This window comes from Chiloscyllium plagiosum, unplaced genomic scaffold (assembly GCF_037043375.1).
Source record: "Chiloscyllium plagiosum isolate Xiang-an unplaced genomic scaffold, Cpla_swu_hap1 HiC_scaffold_3, whole genome shotgun sequence".
In the NCBI taxonomy this organism is placed as follows: domain Eukaryota; kingdom Metazoa; phylum Chordata; class Chondrichthyes; order Orectolobiformes; family Hemiscylliidae; genus Chiloscyllium; species Chiloscyllium plagiosum.
Window position 1 is genome coordinate 165,623,707 of NW_028270141.1, and position 17,713 is coordinate 165,641,419.

Consider the following 17,713-nt stretch of genomic DNA (forward strand, 5'->3'; position numbering starts at 1 on the left):
TGGGAGACAGCACTTTGCATCAGCTCTACTGTCTACAACCTCCACCTCATTATAACTCCACCGGCCATGTCAGACTCACACTGAGTGCCAGGCCCCTGTGTCTCTGACCTACATTAGCTCTCAGTCTAACAGTGTTTTTGCTTCTAAAGTTTTTCACACTTCTTTTGTAATCCTTTTCCAGTCTTGACTCCCCTTTCTCTAGGGAGTGTATGGGGCATGGGCTAAGGACATGGGAAAAGGTGCCTCAGGATCCAAAGTTGTTGAACCTCAATATTGAGTCCAGAAGGCTGTAGAGTTAACAGGTAGATAATGAGGTGCTGTTCTTCCTGCTTCTGCTGAGTCTCGTTAGAGCATTGCAGCAAACCCGAGACAGAGAAGCTGGCCAGGGATCAGGGTGGGGTGATAACGTGGCAGGTAACTGGAAGCTCAGGGACTATTTTGCAGACAGAATGTCGGTGCTCTGTGAAGTGGTCACCCAGTGTACGCTCTGTTTCCCCAATGTAGAGACGACCACATTGTGAGCAGCAGATGCAGTAGACTAGATTGTGGGAAGTGCAGGTGAAGTGCCGCTTCACCTGGAAGGTGTGTTTGGGGCCTTGGTTACTGATGGGGGAGGAAATGAACAGGCAGGTGTTATATCTTCGGCGGTTGCAGGGGAAGGTCCCATGAGGCTGGGGCTGGGGGATGGCGTTGAGAGTGAAGGGGGAGTGGACCTGGATGTGATGGAAGGAATGGTTCCTGAGGAAGGCTGACAGGGGAGGGGAGGGAATGTGTGTCTGGGAGTGGCATCCCACTGGAGGATGGTCCAGGTTCCTTTGGGAGTCAGTGGGTTTGTTGTGGATCACCTTATTACCGGATGTAGTGGCCCGGTGGTGCCTTCACTAGACTATTAATCCAGAAAGTCAGCTAATGTTCTGGGGACATGCGGTCTAGTCCTGCCACGGCAGATAGTGGAATTTTTAAAAAACTCTAGAATTAAGGGTCTAAGTGCAGATACCATTGTAGATTGTCAGCTTAAACCCATCCGGTTCACTAGTGTCATTTAGATAAGAGATCTGCCATCCTTACCTGGTCTGGCCCACATTGACTCCAGACCCACAGCAATGTGGGTGATCTTCAGTGGCCAATAAATGCTGACCTATCATCCTTATCCCATAAATGAATAAATAAGTCAATGGCCAGCCCTAATGGAAACTGAGATGTCAAGGAGGAGAAGGGAGGAGTCAGAGGTGGACCAGGTGAAGGTGAGAACGGGTGGAAATTAGAAGTTAAATTGATAAACATTTCCAATTCTGGACATGGGTAGGAAGCAGTGCCAATAATATCATCGATATACCAAAGAAAGAGTTGTGGGAGGGGGCTGGAAGAGGACTGGAACAAGGAATGTTCCATGGACCCCACAAAGAGACAGGTATAACCAGGACCCATGCTGGTACCCATGGCCACGCCTTTGAGAGGAGGGAAAATGGAAAAGAGAATTTGTTGAGGGTGAGGATGAGCGCGGCCAAGTGGAGGAGGGTGGGAGGGATGGGGCCTTTGTTCCAGGGTGAAGCAGACAACCCTGAGACTATCCTGATGGAGTTTGGGTGTGTCACGGGATTCCATTCCTTGATAAAGAGGGGGCTGGATCCTGCAAACTGGAAATTCTGAAAGTGAAGTGTAAGAGGAATAGAGTTGGATGATGAGAGTGGGCTCAGAGAGCCATATGCCCTACTCCTCACCTATATTCAATGTTTTTAAGAGAGGAGGGGACTGAGGAAAGAGAAATTGAAGCTAAAAGGGTGAGAGAGACTGAGAAACAGAGAGGGAGGGAGGAGGGAGACTGAGAAACGGAGAGGGAGGGGGGAGGGAGACTGAGAAACGGAGAGGGAGGGAGGAGGGAGACTGAGAAACGGAGAGGGAGGGAGGAGGGAGACTGAGAAACGGAGAGGGAGGGGGGAGGGAGACTGAGAAACGGAGAGTGAGGGGGGAGGGAGACTGAGAAACGGAGAGGGAGGGGGAGGGAGACTGAGAAATGGAGAGGAAGGGAGGAGGGAGACTGAGAAACGGAGAGGGAGGGAGGAGGGAGACTGAGAAACGGAGAGGGAGGGAGGAGGGAGACTGAGAAACGGAGAGGGAGGGAGGAGGGAGACTGAGAAACGGAGAGGGAGGGGGAGGGAGACTGAGAAATGGAGAGGAAGGGAGGAGGGAGACTGAGAAACGGAGAGGGAGGGAGGAAGGAGACTGAGAAATGGAGAGGGAGGGGGGAGGGAGACTGAGAAACGGAGAGGGAGGGGGGAGGGAGACTGAGAAACGGAGAGGGAGGGAGGAGGGAGACTGAGAAACAGAGAGGGAGGGGGGAGGGAGACTGAGAAACGGAGAGGGAGGGAGGAGGGAGACTGAGAAACGGAGAGGGAGGGAGGAGGGAGACTGAGAAATGGAGAGGAAGAAAGAGTGAGGGAGAAAGTCTGAAAATCAGAGAGACAGAGACTGAGAAAGAGAGATGGAGAGAGTGAGGGGAAGACTGAGAAACAGAGAGAGGGAGAGACAGAAAGAGAGGGAGAGAGAGAGACAGTCAGAGGCTAATGGTGGTTTCGGGGGATGGGGATTTGGGTGGCAGTTGGGGGCAGGTTTCTGGCCCTTGTTACTTTCCCAGGGGCTGTAGCCCATGCCCTGGGTAGGGAGAAGCCAGTGATTGGCTGAAGACAGATTTTGGGTGAGGGGCATTGAAGAGCTGGTGTCAGACAGAGAGAACAGGAACAGATTCTCAGGCTGAGCTGATTGTGATAAATGATCAGAAACAAGTGAACGACCCCCAGTTCAGTGCCTGGTGTGAGAGGGAAGCAGCAACAGAGTTTAGCTCAGACACAGAGAGAGGGACAGAGAAAGAGAGACAAAGAAAGAGAGAGAGAGACAGAGAGAGAGAGACAGAGAGAGAGACAGGGACAGAGAGTGAGAGACAGACAGAGAGAGAGAGACAGAGAGAGGGAGTGAGACAGAGAGGGGGAGACAGAGAGAGAGACAGGGACAGAGAGTGAGAGACAGACAGAGAGAGAGACAGAGAGAGGGAGTGAGACAGAGAGAGAGACAGACAGAGTGAGATACAGAGAGAGTGAAACAGAGGGAGACAGTGAGATAGAGACGGGGGTGACAGAGAGAGGGAGACAGAGAGTTAGACAGAGAGATAATGAGACACAGGGTGAAAGAGAGAGAGTGAGACAGAGAGAGACAGACAGACAGGGCGACAGAGAAAGAGTGAGAAAGAAAAATAGGGAGAGACAGAAATAGTCGGAGAGAAATAAAGAGAGGGAGATAGAAAGAGGGAGAGAGAGACATAGAGAAAAGGTCAGAAAGAGAGAGCAAGGGAGAATAAAAATAGAGGCGGGAGAAAACGGACAGAGAGAAAGGCAGAGAAAAGAGACAAAAAGAGAGAGAAAAGAGACTGAGAGAGAGAAGAGGTGCTGAGGCAGGACTGAAATAAAGTGGCTGGCACAGATAACAGGGTGAGTAATAAAGGAGGGGGAATGAGGGAGGGAGGGAGGGTGAGTGTGAGGGAGGGGGAATGAGGGAGGAGGAGTGAGGGAGGGTGAGTGTGAGGGGGAAATGAGGGAGGGAGGGAGAGTGAGGGAGGGTGTGTGAGGGAGGGGGAATGAGGGAGGGAGGAGGAGTGAGGGAGGGTGAGTGTGAGGGGGAAATGAGGGAGGGAGGGAGAGTGAGGGAGGGTGAGTGTGAGGGAGGGGGAATGAGGGAGGGAGGGGGAGTGAGGGAGGGTGAGTGTGAGGGAGGGGGAATGAGGGAGGGAGGGGGAGTGAGGGAGGGTGAGTGTGACGGAGGGGGAATGAGGAAGGGAGGAGGAGTGAGGAAGGGTGAGTGTGAGGGGGAAATGAGGGAGGGAGAGTGAGGGAGGGCGAGAGTGAGGGAGGGGGAATGAGGGAGGGAGGGGGAGTGTGGGGGGGAATTAGGGAGGGTGATTGCGAGGGAGGGGGAATGAGAGAGGGAGGAGGAGTGAGGGAGGGTGAGTGTGAGGGGGAATGAGGGAGGGAGGGGGAGTGAAGGAGGGTGAGTGTGAGGGAAGGGGAATGAGGGAGGAGAGGGAGTGAGGGAGGGTGAGTGTGGGGGAGTGAGGGAGGGTGAGTGTGGGGAGAATGAGGGAGGGTGAGTGTAAGGGAAGGGGAATGAAGGAGGGAGGGGGAGTGAAGGAGGGTGAGTGTGAGGGAAGGGGAATGAGGGAGGAGGGGGAGTGAGGGAGGGTGAGTGTGGGGGGAATGAGGGAGGGGGAATGAGGGAGGGAGGAGGAGTGAGGGAGGGTGAGTGTGAGGGAACGGGAATGAGGGAGGAGGGGGAGTGAGGGAGGGTGAGTGTGAGGGAAGGGGAATGAGGGAGGGAGGGAGAGTGAGGGAGGGTGAGTGTAAGGGAGGGGGAATGAGGGAGGGAGGGGGAGTGAGGGAGAGTAAGGGAGGGGTAGTGAGGGAGGGAGGGGGAGTGTGGGAGGGGGATTGTGAGGTAGGGGGAGTGAGGGAGGGGGAGTGAGGGAGGGAGGGAGGGAGGAGTGAGGGAGGATGAGTGTGAGGGAGGGGGAGTGAGGGAGGGGGAGTGAGGGAGGGTGTGAGTGTGAGAGAGGGAGGGAGAGGGAGGGGGAGTGTGAGGGAGGGACGGGGAGTGAGGGAGGGGGAGTGAGGGAGTGTGTGAGGGAAAATCCCAGTTGGGGAGAGAAAGAGTGAGGGAGTATCTAACCTCATGCTGGCCCTGTCCTGTGAGTGTTTGATGGGGGACAGAGGGTGGTGGTGGAGGGTTGTTTTTCAGACTGGAGGTCTGTGACCAGTGGAGTGCCACAAGGATCAGTGCTGGGCCCTCTACTTTTTGTCATTTACATAAATGATTTGGATGCGAGCATAAGAGGTACAGTTAGTAAGTTTGCAGATGACACCAAAATTGGAGGTGTAGAAGAAGGTTACGTTGGATTACAACAGGATCTTGATCAGATAAGCCAGTGGGCTGAGGAGTGAGAGATGGAGTTTAATTTAAATGGGAGGTGCTGCATTTTGGGAAAGCAAATCCTAGCAGGACGTATACACTTAATGGTAAGGTCCTAGGGAGTGTTGCTGAACAAAGAGACGTTGGAGTGCAGGTTCATAGCTCCTTGAAAGTGGAGTCGCAGGTAGATAGGATAGTGAAGAAGGCGTTTGGAATGCTTTCGTTTATTGGTCAGAGTATTGAGTACAGGAGTTGGGAGGTCATGTTGCGGCTATACAGGACATTGGTTAGGCCACTGTTGGAATATTTTGTGCAATTCTGGTCTCCTTCCTATCAGAAAGATGTTGTGAAACTTGAAAGGGTTCAGAAAAGATTTACAAGGATGTTGCCAGGGTTGTAGGATCTGAGCTACAGGGAGAGGTTGAACAGGATGGGGCTGTTTTCCCTGGACCATCAGAGGCTGAGAGGTGACCTTATAGAGGTTTACAAAATTATGAGGGGCACGGATAGGATAAATAGACAAAGTCTTTTCCCTGGGGTCAGGGAGTCCAGACCTAGAGGGCATAGGTTTAGGGTGAGAGGAAAAGATATAAAAGAGACCTAAGGGGCAACTTTTTCACAAAGAGGATGGTACGTGTATGGAATGAGCTGCCAGAGGAAGTGGTGGAGGCTGGTACAATTGCAACATTTAAGAGGCATTTGGTTGGGTATATGAATAGGAAGGGTTTGGAGGGACATGGGCTGGGTGCTGGCAGGTGGGACTAGATTGGGTTGGGATATCTGGTCGGCATGGATCGAAGGGTCTGTTTCCGTGCTGTACAACTCTATGACTCTGAGTTTAGAAGGATGGAGGGGTGGAGGGGGAAAAGCTGATTGAAAATTACAGAATACTGACAGGCCTGGATAGAGTGGACATGGAGAAGATGTTTCCACCAGTCGGAAAGACTGGGATCCGCAGGCACAGCCTCAGTGTGAAGGAACTGAGATGATGAGGAATTTCTTCAGCCAGAGGGTGGTGACTCTGAAACTCCTTGCTGCAGAGGCTAAGTCACTGTGTGTATTTAAGACAGGTGGCAGCTCAGTGGTTAGCACTGCTGCCTCACAGCATCAGGGACTTGGGTTTGCACATTGTCCCTGTGTCTGCGTGGGTTTCTCCCATGATCCAAAGATGTGCAGGCCATGGGAAATTATCTATAGTGACTAGATTAGATTAGATTAGGTCCCCTACAGTGTGGAAACAGGCCCTTCAGCCCAACAAGTCCACACTGACACTCCGCAGAGTAATCCATCCAGACCCATTTCCTTCTGACCAGCATACCTAACACTGTGGGCAATTTAGAATGGTCAATTCACCTATCCTGCACATTTTTGGACTGTGGGAGGAAACCGGAGGAAACCCACGCAGACACGGGGAGAATGTGCAGGATAGGTGAATTGACCATTCTAAATTGCCCACAGTGTTAGGTATGCTGGTCAGAAGGAAATGGGTCTGGATGGATTACTCCACACAGACAGTCTGCCCGAGGCTGGAATCAAACCTGGGACCCTGGTGCAGTGAGGCAGCAGTGCTAACCACTGAGCCACTGTTCCATCCGTAGTGCTGAGGGATATGTAGGTTAGGTGCATTAGTCAAGGGTAAATGTACAGTAATTGGAATGGGTGTGGGTGGCTTACTCTTCAGAGTGTTAGTGTGGACCTGTTGGGCCGAAGGGCCTGTTTCTACACTGTAGGGTTTCGATGAAGTATATAGAGCGGTTGTTGATGAGTAAGGGGATAAAGGGTTACAGGGAGAAGGCAGGAGAATGGAAATGAGAAACCTATCAGCCATAATCGAATAGCAGAGGAGACTCGATGGGCCGAATGGTCTAACTCTGCTCCTTTATTTGATGATTGTATGGAGAGTGAGTGTAAGGGAGATGAGTTTGTTTATTGCACATGTCTCTGATTTCCTGTTTAATGCCATTCCCAAGGTCACCCCTGCAGCTTGGGGGTCTCTACAATTCCCATTCATGAATTTTGCCCCCTGGTGTGTCTTTACTCTACTCATCCAGAGTCCACATTGTCAGAGTTAATATCCTTCCTCTCTATTATATTAATTTCCTCTTTAACCAGTAAAGGCAATTCCACCAACTTGCCTTTTTGCCTGGTCTTCCTAATTACTGAATACTCCTGATATTCAGCACCCCTTCCTAGTCTCTGAACAGCCATGGCTCCATACTTCCAACCTGTTGTTATTGACTGCTGCGTTTATCTGCCCACTTTATTGTGAGTGCCCCATATATTCGGACACAAAGCCTTGAGTATTGTCTTCTTAATATTTTTAGTCTTGTTCACGTTATTTTGAACTTTGGCTTCAATTCGCTGCTAATCACTTTTCTCATTGTCGTGGTTTTGGGTATGTTCACTGATTTTAATTTGCAGACATTTTTAACCCCTGTCTAGGTGACATCTTCTGTGCTTTGGAGCCTCTTTTGAAGCAATGTTGTACTGTGTCCTCTGGAATTTATTTGGGTCTGTTCCTGCTGCTTTCGGTTGTTTGTAGTAGTGGCTGGTATACTGAGTCTAGGTCAATGTGCTTGTTGATTGAGTCCGTGGTTGAGTGCTATGCTTCTAGGAATTCTCTGGCTATTCTCTTTCTGGCTTGTGCTGTGATTGTTGTGCTGTCCCACTCGAATTTGTGGTCCCTGTAATTTACGTAATTTACAGGATTCCATGCAAAGACTGCACAAAACACAATATAGGGCAAACAGGCAGACAACTAACAGTCCACTTCCATGAACACCAACTAGCCACTAAATGCCATGATCAGATGCTCCTATTGTCATACACACAGATGACAGGGACCACAAATTCGAGTGGGACAGCACAATAATCACAGCACAAGCTAAACAGAGGGCAAGGACGCAGTTATGCTGCAGTTATATAAAACCCTGACGAGGCTCCACGTGGAGTACTGAAAGCATGTCAGGGCATCACACCTTAGGAAGGTTGAATTGGCCTCAGAGGGAGGGAGTACAATGAAGGTTCACAAGAATGATGATTGGATTTTAGAGGTTAGGTTATGCATCAAGGTGATACAAATGAGGCCTGTTTCCTCTGCAATGTAGAAGGCTAATGGGTGGTCTGATCGAAATCCGAGAGATATTGACAGGAAAAGACAGAGTAGATAAACTATTTCCATGGGTTGAGGATTCTAGAACTTGATGGCGTAGTCTGAAAGTTAGTACCAGATTATTCAGGAATGATGTTAGGAAGCAATTCTCCTCATAAAGGATGGGAGAGGTTTGGAACTCTCTTCCACAAATGACAGTTGATGCTGGATCAGTTGTTAATTTAAAATCAGAAATAGATAAATTTGTGTTAAGCAAAGGTTTTAGAACATAGAACATAGAAAAATACAGCACAGTACAGGCTCTTCGGCCCTCGATGTTGTGCCGATCCAAGCCCACCTAACCTACACTAGCCCACTATCCTCCATATGCCTATCCAATGCCCGCTTAAATGCCCATAATGAGGGAGAGTCCACCACTGCTACTGGCTGGGCATTCCATGAAATCACGACTCGCTGAGTAAAGAACCTACCCCTAACATCTGTCCTATACCTACCCCCCCTTAATTTAAAGCTATGCCCCCTTGTAATAGCTGACTCCATACGTGGAAAAAGGTTCTCACGGTCAACCCTATCTAAACCCCTAATCATCTTGTACACCTCTATCAAGTCACCCCTAAACCTTCTTTTCTCCAATGAAAACAAACCCAAGTGCCTCAGCCTTTCCTCATACGATCTTTCTACCATACCAGGCAACATCCTGGTAAACCTCCTCTGCACCCGTTCCAGTGCCTCCACATCCTTCCTATAGTATGGCGACCAAAACTGCACACAATACTCCAGATGCGGCGACACCAGAGTCTTATACAACTGCAACATGATCTCAGGGCTCCGGAACTCAATTCCTCTACCAATAAAAGCCAGTACGCCATATGCCTTCTTCACCGCACTATTTACCTGGGTGGCAACTTTCAGAGATCTGTGTACATGGACACCAATATCCCTCTGCTCATCCACACTACCAAGTATCCGACCATTAGCCCAGTACCCCATCTTTTTATTACTCTTACCAAAGTGAATCACCTCACATTTAGCTACATTGAATGCCATTTGCCACCTTTCTGCCCAGTTCTGCAGCTTATCTATATCCTACTGTAACCTGACACATCCTTCCTCACTGTCTACAACTCCACTGACTTTCTTATCATCCGCAAACTTGCTCACCCAACCTTCTAGCCCCTCCTCCAGGTCATTTATAAAAATGACAAACAGCAATGGTCCCAAAACAGATCCTTGCGGAACACCGCTAGTGACGGCACTCCAAGATGAACCTTTGCCATCAACTACTACCCTCTGTCTTCTTCCAGCCAGCCAACTCCTAATCCAAACCTCCAACTCACCCTCAATGCCATACCTCCGTATTTTTTGCAGTAGCCTACCATGGGGAACCTTATCAAACGCCTTACTAAAATCCATATACACCACATCTACCGCTTTCCCCTCGTCCACCTCCTTAGTCACCTTCTCAAAGAATTCAATAAGATTTGTGAGGCACGACCTGCCCTTCACAAAACCATGCTGACTATCCTTGATCACATTATTCCTGTCCAGATGTTCATAAATCCTATCCCTTAGAATTCTCTCTAAGATTTTGCCCACAACAGAAGTGATACTCAGGGGCCTATAGTTACTAGGGTTATCCCTACTCCCCTTCTTGAACAAGGGAACCACATTTGCTAGCCTCCAATCTTCTGGCACTACTCCTGTAGACAACGAGGACATAAAAATCAAGGCCAATGGCTCTGCAATCTCCTCCCTTGCTTCCCGGAGAATCCTAGGATAAATGCCATCAGGCCCAGGGGACTTATCTATTTTCACCCTTTCCAGAATTTCCAACACCTCTTCTCTACATACCTCAAAGCCATCCATTCTACTTAATTGTGACTCGGTACTCACATCGACAACAATGTCCTGTTCCTGAGTGAATACTGACGAAAAGTATTCATTCAGTGTCTCCCCAATCTCTTCGGCCTCCACACGCAACTTCCCACTACTATCCTTGACTGGACCTATTCCTACCCTAGTCATTCTTTTATTCCTGACATACCTATAGAAAGCCTTTGGGTTTTCCCTAATCCTACCAACTAAGGACTTTTCATGTCCCCTCCTTGCTGCTCTTAGCTCTCTCTTCAGATCCTTCCTGGCTACCTTATAACTCTCAATCGCCCCAATTGAACCTTCACTCCTCATCTTTACATAGGCCGCCCTCTTCCATTTAACAAGGGATTCCAATTCCTTATTAAAGCACGGCTCCCTCACACCTTTCCTCCCTGCCTGACAGGTACATACTTATCAAGGACACGCAATAGTTGCTCCTTGAACAAGCTCCACATATCAGTTACGCCCTTGTCTTGAAGCTTACTTTTCCAAGCTACACATCCTAAGTCATGCCTCACCGCATCATAATTTCCCTGCCCCCAGCTATAACTCTTGCCCTGTAGTGCACACTTATCCCTCTCCATCACTAGAGTAAAAGTCACCGAATTGTGGTCACTGTCCCCAAAGTGCTCCCCTACCTCCAATTCTAATACCTGGCCTGGTTCGTTACCCAGAACCAAATCCAGTATGGCCTCACCTCTTGTTGGCCTATCTACATATTGTGTCAGGAAACCCTCCTGCACACATTGGACAAACACTGACCCATCTAACGAACTCGAGCTATAGCTTTCCCAGTCAATATCAGGAAAGTTAAAGTCCCCCATAACAACCACCCTATTACTTTCACTCTTCTCTTGAATCATCCTCGCAATCCTTTCTTCTACGTTTCTAGGACTATTAGGAGGCCTGTAAAAAATTACTAACAGGGTGAGCTCACCTTTCCTATTCCTAACCTCAGCCCAAACTACCTCAAATGGCGAGTCTTCATCCATCGTCCTTTCCACCGCTGTAATACTATCTTTGACAAGAGATAATGTTCAAAGGCAGGTATGAGGAGTTCGGCCACAGAAGAGCCATGATCTCATTGGATGGTGGAACAGGCTCGAGGGGCTGAATGGCCTACTTCTGTTCCTGTGTCACACATCCCCCAGAACCATTCCCATGCCCCAGGAATCTGAAAACTAGCCCCTAATCCCATCTCTTCAGGCATGTGTTTCTCTGATATATCTTGCTGTTTCTACTCTGACCAGCATGTGGCACTGGTAGTAATCCTGACATCACAGTGGCTCAGTGGTTAGCACTATTACCTCATCAGCGCTAGGGTCCCAGGTTCAATCCCAGCCTCGGGTGACTGTCTGTGTCGAGTGTGCACGTTCTCCCTGTGTCTGTGCGGGTTTCCTCCCACAGTCCAAAGATGTGTAGGTCCGGTGAATTGGCCATGCTGAATTGCCCACAGTGTTAGGTGCATTACTCAGAGGGAAATGGGACTAGGTGGGTTACCCTTTGAAGGGTCTGCGTGGACTGGTTGGGCCAAAGGGCCTGTTTCCATGCGGTAGGGTAGGGGAGGGAATGGAATGGAATCACTATCTCTGAAGTTTCTAAATACTTCCTACTTCTGTATGTTCTGTCATTAGGGTCACATCCCTGTTTTATCTATGTCATTGATACTGATGTGCACCACAACCACTGGCTGTTCACCACCACTGCACACCTCTGGAATGTTCTGTCACCCTTGACCCGAGCACTGGGGAAACACCATACCATCCTGTCTACTCCCTTTACAATTGAATTCCCGATAATTATTGCATTCCACACTTTCTCCTCTGGCCATGTGCAGTGAGCTAACTATAGTGCTGCAAATTCAGCTGCTGTCACTTTCTTCTGATAGACCATTCCCCCAACAGTATCCAAAGTGGTCAATGGCAACAGGAGAGGCCTGCACTTCCTGCCTTGACCAACATCTCTGCCTGGTGGTTACCCCATTCCCTTTCTTATCTTGTTGTGTGTCCACCTCTGTCTGTGCTATCCAGGACTCTCTCAGCAGGAACTACAGCTGCACACACACACTAGTCCCAGGCCCTGGGAAATGTTAGATCCAGAGAAGAACAGTTTCAAGCTCTGCGACTGTGGCTTACTCTTTGGATAAAATACTCAGATTGCCCTGAAAGTCAAATAATATTAATTACGCTAGAGTCCTTTATCTTTGCACCTCTGCATTATTGTCCGTATGATCTATAAATGCCAAATAAAGACCCTATAAACTATAATCAATAAAAATAGTAATAATACTCACCAAATTAGAACTGGGTCACCCAGTCAGCTGTGTCTGATTGCTCTGCATCGCCTTGTCAATCCTGACCTCAGGAACTATGTCACTGGATCAACACCATGTTCTCTCTCTCAGTCTGGTCTCTGCTGCTTCCTGATAAACATGTTCCTGTGTCCGATCCAGTATTTACTGTTTGTACCTTTAGATCTCATTGACTTTGTTTCAGATGCTGTGCACAGTTAGAAAAGAAATTTCAGGTGTTTGATCGATTTGGCTGTTTAATTTCCTTAAAGCCTATTGGCTCTGGGCCTGATTCTGCCTTTTACTCTATAATTAATTTACCTGTTAAATTCCCGATTTGACCCAAATTCCCAGTTCCTCACTCTTTCAGCCTCAATCCAATGAGGTCTCCCTCACTCTGACAGTGTAGCTGTCCCTGACCAGGAGGAAGATACTGAATTATTAGAGGAAGCCAGCATGGAAGGTAAATGGATGGACTTAAAAAGGGTTAGGGAAGTGAGTATTGATCCAATTCCAGACTGAGAATGGGGAGGAGGACATAATGAAGAAATGAGCAAATTTGATGTTGCTGTTTTGAGTGTAGAGGACATGAACAACACCCCAGAAATGATTATAAATCGAGAGGGGGGAGGGAAGGAGACACTTAGTGAAGTGGTGATGGGGCTGGGAGCTGACCAGTCTTGAAGTCTTGGTGCAGGTGGATAACACTATGGTGGCTTGGATAGGGTGGATAGGAAAGCACTCTTTCCATCCTTAGAGGGGACATTAACCAGGGGCTTGGATTTAAGACAAGACGGCAAAAGACAAGAGGGAAGTTGAGTAGAAATATTTTATACACAGAGGACAGTGATAGTCTGCAACTCACTGCCTGAAATGATGGTTGAGTCCAAACTCCCATAAACCTGAGGCAGTATGTAAACATTCACTTGCATTTCCATAGGATCTGGGATGATGGGCCAAGAGCTGGAAAATGAGATGAATATAATCAGATCCTTGTTGTCCTGCATGGACCTGATGGGTTGGATGTTCACCAACTGTGCTGTATGAGCCTGTGAATTACCAAGTGGAACACTGTTAATGGAGTGTACATGAACTTTCGAAAGACATTCAATACAGAGCTGCACAAAACAAGCTGTCAGAATATAAGGGACGTGATCAAAATTGGCAGAGTGACAGGATGCAGAGAGTAATGGGTATTGGGTATTTGTTAGGCTGGAGGAAGATTTGTTGGAGGGTTTGATTAGATTAGATTAGATTCCGTACAGTGTGAAAACAGGCCCTTCAGCCCAACAAGTCCACACCGACCCTCTGAAGGGCAACCCACCCAGACCCATTCCCCTACATTTGCCCCTTCACCTAACACTACGGGCAATTTAGCATGGCCAATTCACCTAACCTGCACATTTTTGGACTGCGGGAGGAAATCAGAGCACCCAGAGAAAACCCACACAGACACGGGGAGAATGTGCAAACTCCACACAGGCAGTTGCCTGAGGTGGGAATTGAACCTGGGTCCCTGGCACTGTGAGGCAGCAGTGCTCACCACTGTGGCACCGTGCCACCCTTTCCCCAGGTGAGGATGGGGCAGTGGGGGCAGGGGAATGGAACAGAGAACATAGAACATTACAGAGCAGTACAGGCCCTTCGGCCCTCGATGTTGCGCCAACCTGTGAAACCAATTTGAAGCTCATCTAACCTACACTGATCCATTATTATCCATATGTATGTCCAATGCCCGTTTAAATGCCCTTAACCTCGGTGAGTCTACTACTGTTGCAGGTAGGCTGTTCCACATTCCTACTACTCTCTGAGTAAAGAAACTACTGCTGATATCTGTCCTAAATCTATCACCCCTCAATTTAAAGCTATGTCCCCTCGTGTTAGCCTTCACCATCTGAGGAAAAACGCTCTCACTGTTCACCCTATCTAACCCTCTGAGTATCTTATACGTCTCGATTAAGTCACCTCTCAACCTTCTTCTCTCTAATGAAAACAGTCTCAATTCCCTCAGCCTTTCCTCGTAAGACCTTCCCTCCATACAGGCAACATCCGAGTAAATCTCCTCTGCACCCTTTCCAAAGCTTCCACATCCTCCCTATAATGCGGTGACCAGAACTGTACACAATACTCCAGGTGCAGCCTTATCAGAGTCTTGTACAGCTGAAACATGACCTCGTGGCTCCAAAACGCAATCCCCCTACCAATAAACGCCAACACACCATATGCCTTCTTAACAACCCTATCAAACTGGGTCACAACTTTAAGGGATTTACACACCTGGACACTGAGTTCTCTCTGTTCATCGACACTTTCAACATTTTTACCATTAGCCCAGTACTCTGCATTCCTGTTGCTTCTTCCGAAGTGAACCTTCCACATTAAACTCCATTTGCCACCTCTCAGCCCAGCTCTGCAGCTTATTTATGTCCCTCTGTAACCCACAACATCCTTCGGCACTATCCACAATTCTGCCTACCTTTGTGTCATCCACAAATTTACTAACCCATCCTTCTTCACCCACATCCGGATCATTTATAAAAATGGCTAACAGCAGTGGCCCCAAAGCAGATCCTTGTGGTACACCACTGGTAATTGAGCTCCAGGACGAACATTTCCTATCAGCTACCACCCTCTGACTTCTTTCAGCTCGCCAATTTCTGATCCAAACTGTTAAAGCCGCTTCAATCCCGAAACTCCTTATGTTGTGCAATAGCCTACCATGTGGAACCTTATCAAATGCCTTACTGAAGTCCAAATACACCACATCAACGGCTTTACCTCCATCCACCTGTTTTGTCACCTTCTCAAAGAACTCAATAAGGTTAGTGAGGCACGACCTGCCCTTCACAAAACCATGTTGACTATCTCTAATCAAATTATTCCTTTCCAGATGATTATAAATCCTATCATTTACAACCTTTTCCAACATCTTATCCACAACTGAAGTCAGGCTCACTGGCCTATAAATACCAGGGTTGTCCAGGCTCCCCTTCTTGAAGAAGGGAACAACATTGGCTATCCTCCAGTCTTCTGGCACTACTCCAGTCAACAATGATGACAATAAAGATCGAAGCAAAAGGTTCTGCATCTCCTCACTGGCTTCCCAGAGAATCTGAGGATAAATCCCATCCAGGCCAGGGGGGGTCTTATCTGTTTACAGATTTTCCAAAATTGTTAAAACCTCCTCTTTGTTGACCTCAATCCTATCTAATCGAGTAGCCTGTATCTCCGTATTCTCACTAACATTACATTTTTCCATTGTAAATACTGAAAAAAAGCGCTTTCCCTATGTCCTCAGATTCCACAAACAACTTCCCACTACTATTTCTGATGGGCCCTAATCTTAGTCTAGTCACTCGTTTCTTCCTGATATACCTATGGAAAGCCATAGGATTTTCCTTGATCCAATCCTCAAACAACTTCTCATGACCCCTCCTGGTTTTTCTTGGCCCTCTTTCCTGATATTTATTAATGATCTGGATCTTGGTACACAGGAGGCAATTTCAAAGTTTACACTTTGACACAAAGCTTTGAAACATCATGAATGGCAAGACGATTTTGAAGATGTAAATTAGGGGAGTTCTGAGGTATGAAAATAGAGCTGACTAAAGTGCATTGGCAAACTATCTTCAAGGACAGATCAATGGAAATGCAGTAGCAAACATTTAAGGAGATATTGGGAAATACAGTGAATAGGTGGACTCCAGTGAGTACTAAAAGACTGAGTTGACAAGTGCCCAGGGCTTAATGGATTCCACCCCAGGGTCTCAAAAGAAGTGCCCAAGTGAGATGGTCGCTGCATTGTTTTTAATTTTCCAAAATTCTCTGGACTTGAAGAAAGTTCGATTAAATTGGAAGATAATGAATATTAACATCTTTATTCAAAAAGGAGACAGAAAGTAGGAAGCTATAGGTCCATTAGCTCAACATATTCATCAGGAAAATGAGGGAAGCTATTATGAAAGACCTAATAACAGTCACTAAGATCAGTTCAAGCAGGTAGAGTCAACACAGTTTAGTGAAAGGAAAATCATATTTGACCAGCTTATTGGCTTTTGTACTTTGTGCTGAAGATAAAGGAGACCCAGGACATGTTCTGTATTTAGATTTCCAGAAGGCATTTGATAAGATGCTACATCAAAGGTTATTGGGGAAAATAAAATCTCATGCTATTTGGTGGTAACACATTAGAGAGAACAAAGAACAAAAAAAATTTTTTTTTCAAGTTTTGTGAAGGTTTGTAGCTCAGGTTGAGGTTTAGGGTGTAGGTTTGCTCGCTGAGCTGTAGGTTTGATATCCAGACATTTCAGTACCTGGCAAGGTAACATAATCAGTGGCGACCTCCAAGTGAAGCGAAGCTGTTGTCTCCTGCTTTCTATTTATATCTTTCTCCTGGATGGGGTTCCTGGGGTTTGTGGTGATGTCACTTCCTGTTCATTTTCTGAGGGGTTTATAGATGGTATCTAGATCTATGTGTTTGTTTATGGCATTGTGGTGGAGTGCCAGGCCTCTAAGAATTCTCTGGCATGTCTTTGCTTAGCCTGTCCCAGGATAGATGTGTTGTCCCAGTCGAAATGGTGTTTTTTTTCATCCGTGTGTAGGGCTACGAGGGAGAGGGATAGGCTAAGCAAAGACATGCCAGAGAATCCCTAGAGGCCTGGTACTCCAACCACAACGCCATAAACAAACACATAGATCTAGATGCCATCTATCAACCCCTCAGAAAACGAACAGGAAATGACATCACCACAAACCCCAGGAACCCCATCCAGGAGAAAGATATAAATAGAAAGCAGGAGACAACAGCTTCGCTTCACTTGGAGGTCGCCACTGATGATGTTACCTAGCCAGGTAATGAAACGTCTGGATATCAAACCTACAGCTCAGCGAGCAAACCTATACCCTAAACAAAGAAAATTTACAGCCCAGGAACAGGCCCTTCGGCCCTCCAAGCCTGAGCCGATCCAAATGTACTGTCTAAACCTGTCACCCAGTTCCTAAGCATCTGTATCCCTCTGCTCCCCACCTACTCATGCATATGTCCAGACACATCTTAAATGAATCTACCGTGCCTACCTCTACCACCACTGCTGGCAACATGTTCCAGACACCCACCACCCTCTGTGTGAGGTACTTACCGCGTGTATCCCCCTTAAACTTTCCACCTCTCACCTTGAAAGCGTGACCTCTCATTATTGAATCCTTCACCCTGGGAAAAAGCTTGTCTCTATCCACCCTGTCTATACCCTTCAGGATTTTGTAAACCTCAATCAGGTCCCCCCTCAATCTCCTTTTTTCTAATGAAAACAATCCTAACCTACTCAACCTCTCTTCATGGCTCACACCTTCCATACCAGGCAACATCCTCGTAAACCTTCTCTGCACCCTCTCCAAAGCGTCCACATCCTATTGGTAATGTGACGACCAGAACTGTACACAGTATTCAAAATGCGGCCGAACCAATGTCTTGTACAATTTTAACA

At 47.6% G+C, this 17,713-nt stretch overlaps 1 protein-coding gene across 1 annotated transcript in view; it reads left to right on the forward strand.

The window, feature by feature from the left end:
- The first annotated feature begins 3,339 nt into the window (after positions 1–3,339).
- The window catches only part of LOC148151808 (uncharacterized), an 87,530-nt gene continuing 73,156 nt past the window's right edge, over positions 3,340–17,713 (forward strand). Inside the window, exon 1 of the mRNA XM_087976607.1 lies at positions 3,340–3,482. The gene's annotated coding sequence lies outside the window, so the exon portion shown is untranslated. The remainder of the gene's footprint in view (positions 3,483–17,713) is intronic.